The following is a 17066-nucleotide window of genomic DNA, read 5'->3' as shown; positions in this document are numbered from 1 at the left end:
CACACACACAACTAAATATTGGCAAGATGATTCCCTGATATTAGTTTGGCCTACTTTACACTTGGTTTTCCCTGACACGTAATACAAGTAACTAGATAGTGCCCTTTTAATCACACAACTGCAGAGTTTATAAAAACAGATGTTAGCTCTCTACTTGCTAGAAGATTACAGCCCAGGTTTAGACTAACATTGATACTCCTTTGTATCCTGGTACAATTCAACACGTTAACGTTGCAGGCTAAAACCATTAATATACAAAGGATTAATCTACAACACTTATCCACAAGATGAGAGTTCTAACTCCTCACAAGGCAATCTGTCCTCTCAGCTTGTGGTCTCAGGCAAAGACAATCTAGATATCTGTTCACAGGTCTAAAACTTAAGCAGACGACCTGCATTAACCAGGCAGTGAAAGATCCAAATGTTAGATCAAGACAGTGTGTTTTAAATTACAGTCTGCGTAATTAGGCACAGCAAACGCCATCCTCTCTTCTGGAGAAAGACCAGTTAATTACTTTGCTGTCTCCCTTCTGCTGCCATTTCTTGTCCTGAAGGACAAGCTGCCCTTTACCTCTTCCTCTTCTCCCTGCTCAGACTTTAGTGTCTATTTCCCCTTTGGAAAAAAGGGCCAATATCTACTCCTTCCCCCCTCAGACACCAATATTCAATTAGGAACATGCCCCTGGAATTTTCTAAGCCCAAAGCAGTGCTATAGATTGAGGAACCATTAAGATTTGATTAATTAAGGTTGCAGAAAGTAGAAGTATAATCTGATGCAAAATTAACGCAAAGCATTCTCAGGATACCAGCTTTAATTAACTTTACTGAATTTTTTTCACTGGTTGAATTCTCATCAGATTCTACACATACAGTCAAAAATATTTAATTTCTCAAGAGAAGATGAAGATTTCCATATTTAACTCCTAAATTTGCAAGAACAAGAATATTCATTGGCCTTGAGCTTGATGACAGCTGAGCATTGCTACGTATTTTGCTGCTAACACATATACACATTCTATCTAATAAAATGCACATCTTATGTACAAGCCAGGTAGCATACGACAGGAGGCAGAAAAATGATATCCATTATAAATTGGCACACAAGAGAAAAGCTTAAGAATAACACTGGGCAAGCAGGCTGAAATAAGATCTTATTTTAAAATCAGTTTTTGAAAAAGAAAAATAAAGTAGTAAAAAAATTCATCTGTGAACAGCATCTGGAAAAAACAACATCATAATGCATTTTTGCAATAAGGTTCTCTCATTGATATATTGTGGTTATGAACTTCTTCACAGTCTTTAAGCTTGTTTTTAAACTATGAATTTGTAAAAGAAGCCGGGTAAAAAAGCAATAGTTAGATGGCATGAAACAATTACTGAGCTGTATAGTCTAGAAAACAGAGCTGACCTTCATATCTGTCCTTTGTGAAAAAAAAACAAAAACAAACTGGAGGGATACAAAAACAGAGTGAGCTTAAACTGCTAGAGGCTGAAGATAGAGTATTCTACAAGGGCAACTATCATATGCAGTTTCGGCCACAGCACTGAAAAACAAGTAGTTTATAAGTTAGGGGTATTTTTGGGGTTTTTTTTTTGTTTGTTTGTTTGGTTTATATTTCTAAATACATACTCAGAGATGCCTCAAAAAATCTTAATCATTATAACTGGTGACTTTCTTTTTCCATTTCTTCATCTTGTGATTCCCACATCATTTTCAATAATTAATTTCAAAGACCCAGGCAGCATCCTCTGACTGCAACTTGTACAAGAGGTTCTCTTCATGCTACTAGATAACATGCATATGGCACAGCTGGCAGCTTTCTGTTTTCACAGCAGTCAAGTCTTCATTATATCTGCTACAAGACTAGTAGGGAAGATTATGTGACATTAAGCCCTCCTTTTGATTTTTAAGCAATGTGCTGATGTCTGGAAGAATCTTCCCCTGTTGCAGATGGAACAAAGAGCTCTAATGGAGAACAGCCTGTACCAAAGTTCAAAATGCAAAAAGACAAAACAAAGCTCATATTGTCCAGTACAAACAAAGTAGAAATAATCAAGACACACAATATAATCACAAGGAATTAATGAGGTGAAAAACATTTAAATGTGGCAAACAAAGTGATGAATCATATGGAAGGTAACAGAAATGCCCAGTTTCATTGTTTTCCTAGTTTTCCAGGAAGAAAGTGAACATTTTGGTGGATTTAATAAATAAATTTGCAACGAACACGAAGGCAGATACATTAAATATAAAGAGTCAGAAAAACACTAGTCATAAAGGTTTTTAAAAAGGCCTGGGAGAACTCTTAATTTCTTGTCTGCCATCTCTGAATTCATCTAACAAACATACTTAGTAAACCTTAAGAATTTTAGCATACTGTTGGCAAATTTTGCTATATTTGAACAACATTCTGACTACCAACACTTTAGAACAAGTAAATTTAATTTGTAATTCTTTGGTTTCAAAGTTTTATTTTAAGAAAAAATAGAATGTTTTGGGGTCAAGGTAAGTTATCAACAGGACAACAAATTTTTCCATTGGGAAAATACAGAAACTGGACAAAATCATGTAGCTCTCTAGATACGCACAGCCCTTTAGACTACTTCTGAATTCTGTTTCTACTTGCTAATGTAGAAGAAACTTCTCCCTTACTTTTCTTTCTTGGTGTGTTGGGAGGTCAGGGAACAGAGAGAAATGGAAGGGAACACCCACAAATATTGCAGAAACTGAGCAAGAAAGGGAAACCTACATAATTGTCATCAGACAGGGACTTATCAGTATTTTCTGAGCTGGTAAGAATCTTGTAACTACTCCATCTTTTAGAAGTCTTTTCACAGTCTGGGTCCATACCAATCTAAAAACCACCATGAACATGTTGGGAAGACATTCATTAAACCTACATGACAGGTTCAAGAAAGCATCAGTGAGTAAGACATAGGTATGAACTTAACACGCTGTGTGTTCTGCTGTATCTGTCTCCCATCGTGTTGCATCACATCTGGAACTAAGCAGTGAACCTGGCAGGTAACAAACAAGAGCTGTTTGAGTTGGCATACGTGAAATGGCATTAAGTTCAGTTTTCACCAAGTAAAACACACTATTCAGCCTATAGCCAAACCTGTCATCTCCAAAATATATAAAGCCAGCACACCAGGATCTCTTTGACAAGATCTTTTGTTCATCAGCCATCTGTACTAATTATAATTCTGTCCTTCAAAGCTTTAAGTGAAAAGTGTATAACTTTTTCTACTGTTTTGCCTGGGGGTCATATTAGATCAATAGACCTTGGTAACTAAGTCAGCATATTTACCTTTTTTTGTAAAAGACATTATACTAGCTATCTTTTTAACTCCTGTAACTTCCTTACTATTCCAATATATTCAAGTGAAGAGTACAGGAGCATGGAAGAAGGAACAGTGAACAGTTTAATTTAAAGGCGAACAGTTTAATTTAAATTTGGGTGGCACTGTTGGGGATTTTTTTGAGCAAGCTTTATCCAACAATACAGGACAAAAAAATCCACTCTTTTTAGTAGCTTATATAAGCATAGTAAGAGAAACAGACTAGCAAACTGGTCACAGGTGTCACGCGAATACAAGAAGGATGCCATAGAAGTTCCACAGAAATAAACAGACTTCATCGAAGGCTTGTAGAAAAATATGCCTTAGAAATAAGAGTTCTTTCTTGCCTAGGTCTTCTCGTAAGAAGTTTGAGGAAGAAGTCAAAATTACTTCAGCTATTATATGAATTATCTTATCAGAAGGGCACTTCAAGTAGTGAAGACTACAAATGACAAGTTGGTAAACTACTTTCTTTCTGAATAGGTTAATGAAGTAAAGCCATTTTTAGCTGCCTCAAAATATCTGGCAGAATGATTGCATGTTGAGACAAGCCTCACGTGTCTAAATATGCAGTTTTCCTTCTGCTTCATATAGATGAGAAAGCACCAAGTACATCCTTTTCCAAGCAATTGTGGAAATAGAAATTACTTGCAAAAAAAGAAATTTTCATCAGAAAGCTAGGGCTAAGCCATACTGTGCCACAAACCTGCTGGAGCTGCTCAAGCAAATAAAAGGGCTAGAGCATTGCTTAGTGCAGGTAGTAGAGTGGCTTCTGTCATTTTGAGATGAGAAGAAACTCAAAAAAACGCAAAACACTTGCCTGTATTAAAAACAGCAAAACATGCCAGTCAGTGAGAAGAAAAAAAATGAGATTCTGGTTATGTTAAAGTTGCTTGTTTCACAAGTACACTACAGATTTGTCATGATTAAATGTCTGGATGAGACCTAGGCATTCCCATTCTCTGCATCCCAATTCCAGTTTCCATGGTAAGGACGTGTACTTGTTCAAGTAGGTGTGCTGTGGATGATCCAAGAGCAGATGGTGAAGCACTCAGCTTGGCATTTTCAAGCTTATTCCCGTCTTGGCTTACTCCTCTTGTGTTGAGAGGCAAAAGGACTTTCAGAAGATGACAAAGGATCCTTCAGGAGTCATTGTCAGATACAGTTGTGTGCAGTTCTCCCAGGTGAAAATAAGCAATAACTAAAAAAGCCAGAATGTGTTTTCATTAAGTTCTACGCGAAGCTCTTGAAGCAGTCAATAGATAGGGAAGGGGAGACACAAAGAGAAAGTGACCTGTGCTCTGCTTTGGTTAGGTTTTGACTTATAAAACGCTTGAAGATGACTTGAATTAAACTTAGGAATAGTTAGCCCTTTCAGTTAAAAGGCAAGTCAGTGTCCTCCCGGACTTTCCACACATCTTTATTTATAGAAGCATAAGGATACTTGACTTCTTGCTCTCAGATGTCATCCATGTCACCTTAAACAACCAACAATTCTGGACAAATATGTCTAAAACCACACTCACGGGTAGGGGAGAAGAGATCCTTTTCACAGAGAGCTGATTAAGGGGGGAGGTGTGTTATAACAGCAATCTCAATAATTTTTCTTTACTCTGTCCTTAATAGGCTTCTTTTCTATCTCTCTTTATCACTTGTAAACTGAAGACCCCTGGTTCAATGCATTCAGTAGCTGAAACGATTTGAAGAATTTTCTCTTCTCAATCCCATTTTACATGTTAACCTCTCACAATTAATGCCTCTCTCTCTCTCTCTTTCGTTTGCTTTTAGCTTTAAAAGGCTGCAACCCTCATGCTTTGCTATTTAATCCTACCGAATCCTTTCATGCTTCTCTGACTATTTTTTAATTTAGTGATATACCAGCTGGGTTGAATATAAACAGCCTCCATGTTAGGTCTAAGATTTTAGCTTTAAATGAGTTGGCCAGTTGGACAGAAAAGTAGGAACCTAAAACCAACCCAGTGCACAACAGAAACCCAACACAGAAGACTTAGTCTATAAGAAGTCTTTATGCCCAAACTATGCAACAAAAGCACCTGACTACCATGCAAATACAGACACATGCAGAAAAGAAAAAAAGGAGAGGAAAAGTTCAGAGATCAGAGCTACCGTTACTTTTAGTCAAGTTTTGTTATTATTAATCTTTATAAGAGGAACTACTTCTTTCCTTATATTTGTCTCCCATTCTTTAGTTCCACAGACAAGGCCCTGCGTGGAGGAGAGAAAAATCTCACCCATTGGACAAACAACTGACATAGCAACATTAGTACATGTATACAAATAAGTTGTTCTGCATTTGACTTACCCTGGAAAACCCTCACTAGATCCACACTCCCATTCTTTCTGTGGACAGTCAACTCCTATTTATGTTTTCTTTTCCAACCTGCCCACATCTATGTCTTTACTTACACAAGAATCTCTGAAGAAAGACAGCCCTTGGCGAAAAGAAAAGCCTAGTATTTTGGACACCATTATCAGAATGTTAACCACTTTTATAAATTACCACTACATAAGGAAAATCAACAAAACTGAAGTGTTAAACTGACTTCTCCTGGATTGTCACATCATACTTAAACACAAAATAAACACATGTAGAGATTAAAACCACTGAAAACCTCTACAACTACTACTACGAAAGCCGTGATACTCTAAAATGTATCTCTGCCTTCCTTGACACCTTCGAACATGCTCAGTGAACAGATAATTTCAAACACTTCACTGGAATTACTGTTCTCTGAGCAGAACAAGAATACTTCAGGAAGGGGGATGGTGAGCCGAAATTCTCTCAACAGAGCAAACAGCAGATATGATTAAGTAAGTGCTCAAGAAGAGCATCACAGAAGGAACATAGGTTGAAAGACAGATTTCACAGGATGCGTAGAAAGCATGGTTCCACTGTTCTCATCAGTTTGAGCAGAGAAGAGCCAGACAAATTAGCTGAAAATCTGGCCTGCCTCAACAGCAACCACATCAATGCAAAGTCAGGTAAACTAAAAGGCTTCTAACAGGAGAAATTATTTTCTAAACATCATTCAAATTACCCACTGGGAAATGGCACCTAATCCACACCAATTCCCAGAACAAGTTTTGGAGTTGTTCAGAAGAACAAGTTGACACAAGCCAAAACTGTACAGAAATACTTGGCAACAGTTTAACAGCCATATACAAAACTGCTCTAGTGCTCAGCAGTATTCACTGAGTTTAAATGAAGTATTATTTAACTATTGTTTAAGCAAAGATTGTAACTCTGATACTGCTGAAATCTGTTCTATAAAAAACAAACAAAAAAACCCTTTAAAGCCCCCATAGTTGCCACCAAAATTCATAGAAGAATATAATTATGAAAGAAGATGCTGAAGAGCAGCCTGAAGAGGAAAGTGTAATGAATCACTACTAAGCACAGACACACTGCTTCTCTCAGGAGGAGCTGGAGAGAAAAGCCCACTTGCGAAAAGCATGCCTCAACACAAAACAAGGTGCTTGGGTGCAGCCTAAGGCTCAGAGAACACACAACATTTAGTAACTGGCTCAGATCACACAGCCCAGAAAGCAGGTAAACTTGAACGCTTATGGCACTTCTTTCCTCCTACTGCAGTAGGAAATTAGTGCAACATATCACCATAAGAAGATTGGCATCTTCCTATTGGATCCTGACCCCGGAACAGTGCTAAAATGTTCTTCTTTCTAGAATTCTGCCTTGTAGTTTGCTTGTCTGAATTTGATTTCAGATTGCAATCTGTTAGTCTGCAAATAGATGTATGGGAGAGTAGTTAAGGACACATATTTATAAAATACCATGGGAGATACCCAACTATAAATTCAAAAATTTTACTTACTGACAAAATATACTTGCAAAACTTGCAAAAGAAGAACCAGTGCCTGGCTTAGCCAAACCAAAAGGGCTAGGGAAGGACGGAAGAACAGAAACGCTAACAAAGAGCAGACTTGGAGAATCTAGTAAACTTACACTAAATACATTTGCATAGTGTGTTGTCCCACTAGCAACACTGATTAAGAAGCATATCTGCAGTCTGTAATGGATGAATGGCGTTCGAAAATTGCTTCTATGAGGCATAGAAGTGATAGGAAAGAGAATTTTCTGCTTGGAAGGAAATAGCATGGTTCAGTGTGCTGCAGCTCTCAATAAAAATAAGTACCTTTTTCTAGAGATTAGCATAAATAAACTCCCTGATCTGCAGTCTTATCAGGCATACAACTGTGGGAAAAAATGTTTAAATAGCAGCTTTCATCCCTCACTTGCAAATGTTGTCAATGAAAATGGAAGTGCTGTAAATTGTTTTGAGGTCTTCAATGATGAAAGGTGCTACACAAACAATAGATTTTCCCAGTATCTAAGAAAAAGAGGATAACAGAAATACTTTCTGCTCTTTGGTCTGTACAGCAAGTGCATAAACATGAAGAGTGTACAATTGAAGAGTATCTTCTTTATAGAGTGACAATTAGCTAATGCATCATACCATGCAAAACATCTGCATACAATCCCTTCTTTATGTGCTACTGAAATCATTCCCCATTATTAGCTTTCTATATACTAAAAGCCTACTGTTACATGAACATATAATGGATACTAAAGCATCAGGGAGCAAGCAAAGTTACATGCTTAAATTTCTTACACAGTATCTCTGTTTCTTCGTCTGCGTGGCTATCTTGTTCATCTTCTATAAATACCCATTGAAACTGTATTTGTTCTGGAGATGCTCTGTGCATGTGCTGGGGATGGGTGAAGGCTCTGCACCTGTTTTTCACCATTTACAAGTGGTTTTGCTTTCATTAAATTAAAAAAAAAATATTGCCGTTGCCCCAGTCAGGCCCTACTAGTACCACATTAGATATAGATACAAAAATTATACTCTAAAAGGGCACGTAGCAGTGGTGGCATTATTTATGCACATTGTCACTCAGAGTGAATGACACTAACATTATACAGTTCTTTACTATCTTATAATGTTATAGCTGTCATTCAACAGATCAACACCTGAACTCCCTGCAGGCAAATCAACACATTAAAACCAAAACAAAACGTGTTCAAAAAGGCCTCTAGTTATTCAGGATAACTTAAACGTCTCCCTATTCAGAGTAAATATTCTGCGTGGAAAAAGGTTTTGGCATTTCTCTAAGAATTGAATGTAAATATTAGCAGCCTGTATAAAACAGATGTAAGACAAAATGGGCTTACTTCACTGACAAGAAGCTGTGGTTTCCTTAGGCTTTTAAGGCATACTGAAAACAATTTTGATAAGCGGTCTCTTTCGCAAGTCATACAGCTTCTATATTCACTCCATTCATATCTCTCATAATGCTTTGACTCCACGAGACCTTACAAATAACAGTTACTTAAAACGCAGCAGTCTATTTTTAGTCTGGGTTGTTTTGGGGTTTGGGTTTTTTTTTGTTTTTTTTTGTGGTTTTTTTTTTTTTGTGTTTCACATTATGCCTGCCTTTTAGCGTCTGAATTTTTTTCACATGCTCCAATTATTATATGCATTAATGAATCCTGTTCTCTTTTTTCCTGCTTGCCGTGTCTGAGCTTACAAATAGCCCAAATCAGTAAAGCTGCCATCATCCCACTACTTCAAACCAAGAGTAATACAAAACAAAGGGGCTTTATTACTGAATCTCTCTTGATCTACAAGGCTTTACACTATGATTCGTTCTTGCTTACATTTAAAATACATATTTTTGATGTAGGTTTTTAAGTCTTCTGTTAATGCTACCAGCTACTTCCAGTCACACAAACATATTTTTGCACTGATCCTACAATGAAAATGAACCAAACAGGGACACCAGAGATCAGCCCAACTGAAATGTAAACTGGAACAAAATAGGCATAGTAAAAAGAAAAACTGGGAAAGGAATGTAACAGAAATAGAAACTATGATGCTACTAAATGAAGCTTCTAATTTCCAACCATTGCATAGTATAAAAAAATTTGCAGGAGGTGTATAAAAAAGTTACAAAGAATCAATCAGATATGGATCAGCATCTATATATGCAGGAGAAAACACATCAACACAACTCTGTTCTTAAGGAAAAAGAAAATGTGATAGGCATGTGAAATCATGACTCATAAGAAACTGAAAAAATTGTTTAACATTTTGCACATCATGACAATTAAAAGACCCCTAATTAAATCATTAGGCAACAAATTTTAAGGTAAATCAAAAAGATTTACTTCCTTCAACTCTGCCTACACTGAATCATATAATTGCCAAAGGATACCGTGGAGACTGAGAATATAAAATATAAAATAGATCAACCAAACACAGTTCAGTGAAGACACAATGCACCCTGGGATTAAATGTAATAGTGCAAACATTACTTTATATTCACAGAACTCCTAACCAATGCTGAGCACTAAATATTGGGAGTACCAAACGATGATTATTCCATTTAATTTATGCATTATTTCTCTAAGCACCCTTTACTGGAATTTTGCCAGCACTCTTATCTTAATAACAGATTTATATTCTTATAGGCTATGTCTATAGTGTTATTCCACACAGCTTTCCTGAAAAAGAAGAGGTTTTTGTCCATCCTATACTGTTTGAACAGGCACGTGACAGCCACTGTTCTAGTGCGAACAATTACTTTTTAATTTATTAGCTCTAGTAAGCTCAACCAATCAATGTCATCTGTCATGCACCATAGGAATATTATTTAATTTAAAAAAAAAAATCATGCTCCCATAGTTCCCAAGAACTTTTGTGGAACTTAAATAAGAAACAGGTTTCATTCCCTTTTTTTTGTTTGTTTGGTTTTTGTTATATTCTTTCAGCACTGTAGAAGAATTTTCTTGGAATTCACTAGCAACATGCAGATATCAAGAGTTTTCTGTGCCTTAAGCAAGCATTTTGGGAAGTTTGAAAGTAGCAGAGTCTGTTTATCCCGACTGCCCTTTTAAATCTACATCTCAGTGAAGTGAGAATGATAGTGAACTGCCACTTAACATCGAGAACTTTTCTTGATCCACTTGTGGATAGATGTTTACTAAGTAAAAACATATTTTTAATTTCTACTTTGAACAAATATGATAAAAAAATGCAATCAAGGATAAATCTAGAGTTACAGCCCAGAAAAACTAGGCAGAATTTTAGAAATTCTTTGAAAGCAAATTGAGAATCCAAGGCACTCATTAGACTAGACAAAAAAATACAGCGAAATGACAGAACATTTGTTTACCTAAATTTAGTTTAGTCAGTATAGAACTGACTTTTCCATGAGAAACACATATTAGGAGACAGTCTTGATCAAAGCCCAAGTTCTGCTATTATTTATTGTCCCTTTTCTTTGAAGCATGAAGACTTGGCTTTCAAGCCTTGGACTGAAGTAGTTCACATCAGCTGAGCACAAGGCCTCTGAGCGCAGAGAATCTGTGCACTCTTTTTGCAGATCTTCAAGTACATCAGGTATCTAAACTCATGTTCACAGAACACCTTGTGGTGTACAGGCTTCACTAACAGCTTTTTCATTAAGCATCACAGCTTTGACTCTCTTATGGGGTTTACCTCTCTCCTGCCTACGAAAACTCAACAACTTAAGTAGAGATGCCGAACAGGAACCAAGTTAATGCTGCTGCTGAAATAATAATATCCTTTACCAATATGATCCATAGTATTTTAAGTGAGGTTTAATATGTACTATAAACAGTATCATGGAAGGACCATTAATAAGCATCTGTGCTATTTTAAAACAACAGGTGGTGAGACCGTTTCACCACAGTTATGTGCTCACCATATGTGTAAGTGGAAATTCTGTAGGAGGTAGAAGGCAAATGAGTGAATAGTTAGCAAATATATATATTATATAATATATATAATTATATAGATATATTAAAATGTATATGATCTTGTTAAAGCTGCAGCACATGTTACAGGCTAACTGACAACTGACAAGACAACTTTGATAGACCTTTGGGTCCTTGGAGTAGTTGCTCGAACAAAGATGTGACAAAAAGAGCAGTCAAACTAAGAGAAACTAAAATTGTGTTGGAGTTAGACCTATTTGCCTATCACATCTGATGAATCACTGGAACATTAGCGCAGAAAGGGATGCATAACTGTGCAAAGATCAGCCAATTGCTTTAAAATACTTCTGAACAGAGGGCAGGTTAAATTGCTCATGAGTCCTATAAACTGAAAGAACAGCAACGTAGCCAATTTTTGAATTAATTTTTAATAAAGGTTAGAAAACAAAACAAATTCTACTAGAGAGAACTACACCCTAGAGGACATGGAAATTCTTCCACTGGAGCTCTTCTGCAGAGTTCATGTTTTATACTTGTGTCACTCAGGGAAGAAGGGCAGAGATACCCTGGAATCATTTTACCACTGCAGAAATGCGACCGGCTCAGAAATCCCGTGTATCTTCAGTATGTTAAGGAAGGACACACACATGCAAAATATTATATCTTACTGGTTCTACTGTAAGAATAAAAGGAAAAAAAAATAAACAATTTGATCTGGCATTTGGCTAAGTCATTTGAACCAACTCTCTTATGAAAGAATTAATTTTGTGTTATTTTTCTATGCTGATATGTTTATATTTAATGACAGGGATAAATACTGAAAGCATACAGTTCTTGTACAATCAGATCCTTTCTTTTATAATGGCGTTTTAATAGAATGATTTTGTAAGAGTATACAATATGAAGACTTTCTTGAAACTAGCCTCTCAATGCATCATTAAACTAATACATAAAAATGGATTAGTGCTTGCGTTGCTGTCACAAGCAGTCCTCTTCAAGAGGAAGACTTTAATCAGCTTGCTTTTGCAAGAGGCATACATGAATTGTGTACTTTTATCTCCATATTTTATATTAGGCCTAGGGGCTCATTACCTTGGTTGTGAAGTGCTGACTTACTTGATTAGGTCAAATTCATGAAAAAAAAAAAGGGTACTTAATAATGCCTGTCTTGTTCCCAGCACTGACATATTCTAAATGGATAAAGCTCTTAGTTCTTCCTAACAATTGCTACCTCTGCAGTTACTACATGGGCACTCCAATAAAGATATTCTACTGACAATCATAAAAGAGTCCAACATGAAATCCATTCACATAGTACAAGACAAAGTTTAAGTTTATGCCTGGTATTTATTTCTTACATGAAAATCTTTTCTCACCTAGAAATGTTAGCTAATGCACATATATGGCATGCATTTGAAAAGCGTCAAAACATTCGTTAGAAGAAAAAAAATGGTACCACTACTGATAAAATACTCTTGGTTGTTTGCACATGCTACAATACAGAGTCTTATGTTCACTGTGCAGTATCTGTTCATCCACATCCTGCTCAAGCCTTCCTTTAAGGAATTTTGAATTTGGGGAAAATAATCCAAATCAAAGCCCAGTACTAACATAACTGAAAAATTACATGCTTGAGCTGGAATGTAGTTATTTCAGTTAGTTCAAACAGCATTTAATAAACATCAACTTTAAACATGCTCATAATAAGAGAATACATTTTAACTTAACTGTTTCATTTCCCCCCTTGGAAAGGACTAGAAGAGAAATGAAACCTCTGGAACTGCAAGTGCATTCAAGGTTATTAAGTTTTCCAGTTTGTTCTCCTAAGGAAGCAAGCCTTATGCAAACATACCCATCTGGGCCCCACTCATAACTTTGGTTAAATGAACGTGCTGGTTCAAAGGCTGACTGTGGCCTAGAAATCTCAAAGATAATTAAGCTCTTACAAATGTGAAGAACTAACCCCGATGAGGAGTTCCAAAGCAGCAGAGCCTCTGAGGAAAAGACAGTTAAATGTCAGCTGCTACCCAGTCTGTCTGGCATCAACCAGCTGGCCAACTAGTCTGTTCTTCCAGTCAGTGGGGCTGATGCCCCAGACTAACCAAGACACTTTTCTTTGCTTGGCAGAGGTATAGAAGTTACTGTAAGAGAAATTAAATTTACACTGATAATTAAATATACATTTTTTCTGTGGACACATGCACATGCACTCTTGCATTTTGCATGATTACACCACCTGCCTTTGGAGGACACATCAGATAAAAAAAAAAAGCAATTCAAGTTTTCAGCATCAAACCAATCAGATGCACGTTCACATCTGCCATGATGTAGGGCTCTTGGTTAAGTACTCCTTCATCCCTGTCACCATACTCTTTCAAAATTTGTTAACTATCGGTCTTTTGAAATATTACTTGGGTTTGCACAAAGAGCTAAATTTACTGTGCTAACATTAGTGAGAACTCATACTACCCTGTACTTACAACAACATTACTCACGCACGCTTTGGTGAAAAAAATGATCTTCTATAGAATGGCTGGACTAATATGAGAAACATCTGAAACTAGCAACAGCTTCTTTTTACAGCAAATGGCAGTTAGAGGATAAATCAGCAAATGATCACAACATTCATCCCCTGCGACAGCCAGCCATAGTCTTTTCTAGAAAGCAAAAAGCAGTAGAGATGTCATAACTCCATCTCCCAAGTGTTGTACAGGAAAAAAATAAATGTATTTAAACCTGTTCCCAGAAATAATGACACCAGACCCAGCAACTACCTGTTACCACCCTAAGTACTACTTCTGTCATTGCAGCACCATGACCAGAGGCTTCAACCACAACTGGGGATCCCACAACCGCGTCAGCTGCTCTGTGGACACATAGGATAAGAGGATCCTTTAAGATGAACATACATATAAATGGACATGCAATAAAATATCCTTCAGGTTCCAATATCCTGGTTCCTTCTTTCATTAAGAACAAATTATTACCCTAGGGTTTTCTTCCCAAAGGGACAATTATTGTTTCCGCTCTCAAACCAAAACACAGAGTTATTAACTGTTCGTGTATGCTGATAGTGTTCATTCTAATCATCTGCCTCTGCATGCCAACCCTATCCTCCTGCTTTGACATGCCTGCTTTAAAGCAACCTTATTTTGAGCAGAACAAAGTAAAAACAAACCGCAAAATCACCAACATGTCAGACAGAAGCATAGGCCAAGCAGATTTTTCCCTTCTACTCAATCTCAAGAGACCGTTAATCAAATGCTGTACGCACCACAAACAACGTGCGATATCAACGGCCAAGTCACAACGCTGCACATACTTGTTTTTCCATGGAAGATGTGGAAGAAATGACTGAAGAGCAACTCGCTAATTCTTCCATTAAGCAAAAAGAGGCATTTAAATTTTGCGGCTATTTTGTTTGTCCCAAGGCCAGGTTGGATGGGGCCTTGGGCAGCCCGATCCAGTGGAAGGTGTCCCTGCCCACTGCAGGGGGGTTGGAACTGGGTGATCTTTAAGGTCTCTTCCACCCAAACCATTCTATGACAAAAACAGAAAAAGGAACAAACCACAGAGAGAAGGCCCCGAGAAAGCCAAGAGAATCCATTTCGGTATAAGGGCTGGTTCTTCAGCTCCTACGCTGCCTTTACTTCCCCATCAAGCGACCTCCAAATCTAGAGATGCAAACGGGGCGACATCGTTTTTGCTTCTGCTCCCCCGGATCCCTTCGGCCTCACGACGTCTTCCCCGCAGCCGGAGGGGCAGATGTGGGACCGCGGGGCTGCGGGGTCGAGGGGCTTGCGGGGCTGCACCTGTCGCAGCGCTCCCCGCTGCTCCCCGCTTTCCCTCCCGGCCAAAGGCATCTCCCTTCCGACAAGGGCACGGAAAAGCACCCCCCACCGCGATGCCGGGCGGAGAGCTGGCCCCGAGCCACCGCACATCCCGGCCGCGAGAGATAACGCGCCGCGCTCCGAAAAGGGCAGCCCTGCTGCTTTCGCAGGGAAAACACGGGAGGAGGGAGGGCAGGCGGGCGGGGAGCGAGGCGCTGAGGCTCCCCCAGCTCCCGGCCCGGCCTTCCCGGGGCTCGTAGCGAATCCCCCGCCCCGCTCACCTTCCCAGCGACCGGCTCAGCGCATCTTCCTTCCTCCTTCCCTCCCTCCCGCTGCTGCTGGTGGTGCCGGCGCGGAGCCCCCCGCGGAGCGCGCTGCTCTCCCGCTGGCGCTTCACCCCCACATCCCGGCGGCGGCAGCTGCTGCTCCTCCTAAATTCACGGCGCTCCGGCGGCATGAAGTCATCCTCCCCGCCCCCTCCCCGGGCCGCCGCACTCCGCTCTCGCCGCGGAGAGAAGGAGCGGGGGGGGGGCGGCCCCTCATCTTCCTCCTCCTCCTCCTCCTCCTCTCCTGCAGCCCCCGCGTCCCGCACCGAGACCGCCCTGCGCGCCCCGGCCGTACCGCGCTGAGCCCGGGGAGAGCCTCCCCGCTCGGTGCGCGGGTCTCTGTTCGGAAGGAAGAGCCCCCGTGCTCCCTGGCGCTGCTGCGGCCCGGGCAGCGGCAGCTGTTCCTCCGGCGGCGGCGGCGGCTGCTCCCTGCCCGGGAGGGGAGAGGAAAGGAAAGGCGTCGCTGCCAAGGTCACCGGGATACGCTTCTCCCTCACCAAGGGCGTCCTGATATTTTTAAGATCCACCAGTAGGCAGGGCGTCTATTTTTGTTAACGGTGCAGCGCGTGTGCGGGATACTTGACGGGCTCGTGAAAGAAGGCTGGATTCGTGTCGCTGATTACAATCACAGGATCACCAGGCTGGAAAAGACCGCTCAGATCATCAGCTCCAACCATTCCTATCTGCCACTAAACCATATCCTTAAGTACCTCATTTACCCATCTTTCAAACACCTCCACGGACCATGACTCCACCACCTCCCTGGGCAGCCTCTGCCAGTGCCTCATGACCCTTTTGGTGAAATTTTTTTTCCCAATGTCCAATCTGAACCTCCCCTGGCACAGCTTGAGTCATAGAATCTTAGAATAACCAGGTTGGAAGAGACCCACCGGATCATTGAGTCCAACCATTCCTATCAAACACTAAACCATGCCCCTTAGCACCTCGTCCAGCCATGCCTTGAACACCTCCAGGGAAGGTGAATCAACCACCTCCCTGGGCAGCCTGTTCCAATGCCCAATGACTCTTTCTGTGAATTTTTTTCCTAATGTTCAGCCTAAACCTCCCCTGAAGGCTGTTTCCCTATGTCCTATCACCTGTCACTTGGGAGAAGAGGCCAGCTCCCTCCTCTCTACTAGCTCCTTTCAGGTAGCTGTAGAGAGGTCTCCCCTCAGCCTCCTCTTCTCAAGGCTAAACAACCCCAGCTCCCTCAGCTGTTCCTCATAAAGAGTTGTTCTCCAGCCCCTTCACCGGCTTCATTGCTCTTCTCTGGACAGGCTCCAGAACCTCAACACCCTTCTCATAGCGAGAGGCCCAGAACTGAACACAGTATTTGAGAAGCAGTCTCACCAGTGCCAAGTACAGCGGCAGAATCACCTCCCCAGATCTGCTGGCCACACCGTTTCTGATACAGGCCAAAATGACTGCATCAGAAAGATCCACCAAACCCACACTGTACACAGGGCTAGCACGGCTATGTTGCTGTATAAATAACACCAGGCAGTCTGGTTCAGATAGATACAAGTGTCACCAAATTGTTGTGGTCTGAGGGCTCTTCTGTTTCACGAGCAAGGCAGGGCTGTGTCTGGTCGAGAAAAGTCCTCCTGGATGGGCTCTCGGGAAAACATGAATGTTGTGAACATGGTTGTTTCCAAGGCACTGTGCCAGCTCTCATGACCTGGTAGCCAGTTGGTGCCTCAGCAAGGTTTTGGAGTAGACCCCGCTTGGTGATGTTGGTGCTGAGATCTGAAACAGGACAGCTGCCTCAGTGGCCTGGGTATTAGA

The 17066-nt window shown here is 40.2% G+C and overlaps 1 protein-coding gene across 2 annotated transcripts in view; it reads right to left on the bottom strand.

The window, feature by feature from the left end:
- PKIA (cAMP-dependent protein kinase inhibitor alpha) overlaps positions 1-15600 on the bottom strand; it is a 43417-nt gene extending 27817 nt beyond the window's left edge. Inside the window, exon 1 of one of the 2 annotated variants that reach the window (XM_069854252.1) lies at positions 15577-15600. The gene's annotated coding sequence lies outside the window, so the exon portion shown is untranslated. Of the gene's footprint in view, positions 1-15236; positions 15335-15576 lie in introns of those variants that run through there. The other variant, XM_069854251.1, reaches the window with a different exon arrangement.
- Between the last annotated feature and the right edge of the window lie 1466 nt (positions 15601-17066).

This window comes from Phaenicophaeus curvirostris, chromosome 3 (genome assembly GCF_032191515.1).
Source record: "Phaenicophaeus curvirostris isolate KB17595 chromosome 3, BPBGC_Pcur_1.0, whole genome shotgun sequence".
Classification (NCBI taxonomy): domain Eukaryota; kingdom Metazoa; phylum Chordata; class Aves; order Cuculiformes; family Cuculidae; genus Phaenicophaeus; species Phaenicophaeus curvirostris.
The sequence above is the reverse complement of the archived record's forward strand: the minus strand, read 5'-3'. Positions and strand labels throughout refer to the sequence as shown.